The following is a 4,207-nucleotide window of genomic DNA, read 5'->3' as shown; positions in this document are numbered from 1 at the left end:
TTTATCTTAAAATTTTTGAACGTGTCTCTTTTTCTACTTTTCCAAATACTTTTAAAAGTAAAAGTGAATTTACACATAGTTGTAAAACGCTTTTAATCTGTAAGTAATTTGTGTAAAAGATACAATACAGTAGTAATGAAGTAATGAATAAACAACAATTGTCAAATGTAAAAATGCGTTTTTAGCTGATGAAGATGTATTTTTATTGTTTTCTGTTCACTTGTGTAATAGCTGATGTTTTGGCCACATGGGGGCAGCAGAAACGAGTAACTTCTATTTCTTATATAAAGCACCTTGTTGTTGAAAGGCACTATATTAAGAAAACTTGTTTTGTGAACACAGCAATGACACATCATTACATTTTAAGTTGACATGATTAACTTCCATTCATTCTCTTTCAGCTCTGTTCTTATTTGTTTTTGGTATCCAAACACCTGTGGGAAAAGTTTGGCTCTTTTGCATTTTCATCATCCAGTATTTCTCTGAATAATTTATAAATGATTTAGTCTATAAAATGTCAGAAAATACAAAAAAGAAAAAGTTGAAACGTTGTCTCTGTATTATCTAATTGTTTCAACCCTGGACTAATCAAAGTGTTATTGCAAATAAGTCATGAACACTGTGCAGCTACATCCCGTCAGACTCTCCTGACCCCCGGCAGCAGCCGTCAGTTTCTGATCCGAGGGGCCTTTCGACATCGTGTCTGTCTGCCTTCTCTAACCTCTCGCCAACCTCGAGAGCACTTCCTGTGTGGAGGGGAAACATACATACAGGCAGATGGCAGAAATGACGTTTCATCCTTCAGTGTGTGTTTAAGTGAAAGCCACAGACAGAGCAGGCTGTATAGCTTCCGGAGGGTAAACATCAGCTTTCTCATGAGAACGTCCCTCTCTGAACTGCTCAAACCTCTTCTGTGTGTGTGTTTGTGTGGGCCGGTTTTTCTATATTCCTGGGGTCCGAAAACCAGGAGTCCACTTTACTTATGGGGTCTGACAGCAAAATTGCTGGAGGCCACGAGTTTAAATGGCTATTTGAGGGTTAAGACTTGGTTTCAGGGTCAGGGTGTAAGGGCCTGAGGAATGCTTTATGTCAACGACGGGTCCTCTCGAATATGGTACAACAAGGATGTGTGTTTGTGTGTGTGTGTGTGTGTGTGTGTGTGTGTGTGTGTGTACGTACAGTACATGTGTTGTGGGTATGTACACAATACTGTGAGTTATGTAAGAAAGACAGATGTTATCAAGAAGGCACTGGCATGTGTATTTTCATTTTTAAGGCCTTTCTTTCAGTGTTAATGAGACACTCACATCCAGAACAAAGACTGTAATTTAATTTACTAAATTGGTTTGAAAGTCTTAGCAACAGCAACACGAGCTGTAATGTAGCAAATCCAAAATTAATAGTTTCAAGGTGCCAAACTATTCAACCTGCCTGCCAGCCCCTCTGTAAAGGTAATTTACTTTGTTGCATTCACACATGTATATAGTTTAGAATCAAAAGAAAATTACCCTCGCTTCAATAAGTCAAACGTTTTTATTGTTGTGTAATTCGTGCCATGATTATGTAAGATGTAATTTAATGCTACTTTAAACAGATCTTACTTCTTGTTTGATGAACTTTATAAATGTATTTAATCCTTGTAGGAACAGCTGATGCAACTGGCTGCACGTTACATCACAGGTCAACTGAAATGGTTTCTGGTTTACTGTGCACTTTACTAAATAGTAGAAGTATTTACTTACAAAACCAAGTTACTAATGAAAACAATACTAATGATAAATGAAATAATAAATCTAAATTTTGTGTAATATTCAGGTCAGGGTACAGTGTATGTCCATTATGGTTTTAAAGTTAGTTGAGGTAAACCTCCAGGAATTTAATGTAAATCAACAACTGTAGTTTTTTTTTCAGATTTCATCTTTTAATCTTATGATGCTGCATTTATACTATTTTTTCTCAAATTTTATTTTGTGGATCTTTACCTAAAATTTGTGCACCTTTCTGCTGATTCATGTCTTTCCTAAAAGAAACACATTTTGATCACAGCACATATCAGTCTGAGAGTATGAAATAATAATAATAAACTTGCCTTTCAATATGGAAGAAGAACATTCCCACTGTTCCTCTGTTAAACCAGCTACTGCCTCATTTCACCAACAACATGAAGCTGAGTTCCCTTTTTAAAGATGAACCTAAAGTGCCATCTAGTGGACATAAACAAGTACCGCAGTAGTTGTCTTGACTTCATTCTTTTCTGTGATGGATGAAAAATGATCAATAGAATTATACAGTATCTGAATTTCATTCATTTATTTTCAAACTTAACTTCATTATGTCGAGACATAACCAGTCACTGCAGATTATTTATTAATTAACTGACGGCTTTTTGAGGTAGAAACATAGAATATAAATCTTTTATCAGTTTCTAAGAGCTACAGTGTAAAACCCAATAATGTAAAAAATAAAGAGGTACAGATGAGACGTCCTTAAATAAATAAAAAAAATAAATAAATATGATACCCTAATTTGTGGTGGTATGCAAAAGATAAAAAATTATATGCATTATCACACTACTTCCATTCAAATAGAATTATTATTTTCATTATTTCAGTCAACTGTGGTCCCACAGTTCACTGAAGGTTGTGGGTACGCCTTATTATACTATGACGTTTTTTTTATGATTCATTAACTATTATTATGCTAAGACATTTTTTGACGTTTTTATGCCTCATTGTAGTATGACGTTTTTTATGCTTTACTATACTATGTTGTTATTTTACGTTTTTGTGCCCCATTATAGTGTGACGTTTCTGTGCCTTACTATATTATGACGTTTTCTGATGTTTTTATGCCTTATTATACTGAAAAGATGATTTCTTGTGTCTGTGAGATGAAAAAATATCCACACTCAGACCAACAAGTCAACACTATAAATTTGGTTGCTTTATTCGTGATCTGCTGCAGGGTACACCACGTCTTTAACTGAATGACAGACTTTAAACTGCTTATAGTATGTTCTTCTGGGTGTTGTAACTAATACCTGTTAACCTCAAGGCCTTTACATCTGTGTTTCAGTTTTATTACTTCCAATCTCCTGAAAGGGGGTGCATCACTAAAATCTCTGGTAGATTTAAATAAACCCACAAACAGCAATATAACAATAAAACTCATATGAGTAATGGATCCTTGACCTCCTGCTGACCCGAAAAGTCAGCAGTTTACCTAAGGCTGATATTCTTAACTTCCTTAAACCAAAGTTGCACACATGCAAAACAAATACCACCTTACATATACTATGACAGTTTTTGATGTTTTTACGCCCTACTATACTACAACTTTTTTATGCCTTACTATACTATGACATTTTTTGACGTTTTTATGCGTTGTTTTTATGCTTTACTATACTAAGTTGTTTTTATGAAATTTTATGCATGACTATTCTATATAGTTTTTATGCCTGACTATACTATGTCGTTTTTTTGATTCTTTATGCTTTACTATACTATGACGTTTTTATGACATTTTATGCCTTGCCTTACTATAGCTTCATTTTTATGCCTTTTATGCCTTACTATACTATGTTGTTTTTATACCTTACAATTCTATGACGTTTTTATGACTTTTTATACCTTACAATACTATGTCGTTTTTATATCTTACAATACTATGTTGTTTTTATGACTTTTTATGCCTTACAATTCTATGACGTTTTTATGACTTTTTATACCTTACAATACTATGTCGTTTTTATATCTTACAATACTGTCGTTTTTATGACTTTTTATGCCTTACAATTCTATGACGTTTTTATGACTTTTTATACCTTACAATACTATGTCGTTTTTATATCTTACAATACTGTCGTTTTTATGACTTTTTATGCCTGACAATTCTATGACGTTTTTATGACTTTTTATGCCTTACTATACTATGACGTTTTTATATCTTACTATACTATGTCATTTTTGTGACTTTTTATTTCTTACTATACAATGACATGCTTATGACTTTTTATGCCTTACTATACTATGTCGTCTTTATGCTTTTTATGCCTTACTATACGATGCCTTTTTTATTACTTTTTATGCCTTACTATACTATGACGTTTTTATGACTTTTTATGCCTTACTATACTAGGACTTTTTATGCCTTACTATACTATGACTTTTTATGCCTTACTATACTATGACTTTTTATGCCTTACTAT

Source organism: Seriola lalandi, unplaced genomic scaffold (genome assembly GCF_002814215.2).
Source record: "Seriola lalandi dorsalis isolate HSWRI2012SDOR001 ecotype SW California unplaced genomic scaffold, Sedor1 jcf7180002054952, whole genome shotgun sequence".
NCBI classification, from domain to species: Eukaryota; Metazoa; Chordata; class Actinopteri; order Carangiformes; family Carangidae; genus Seriola; species Seriola lalandi.
This window is presented reverse-complemented; position numbering follows the sequence as displayed.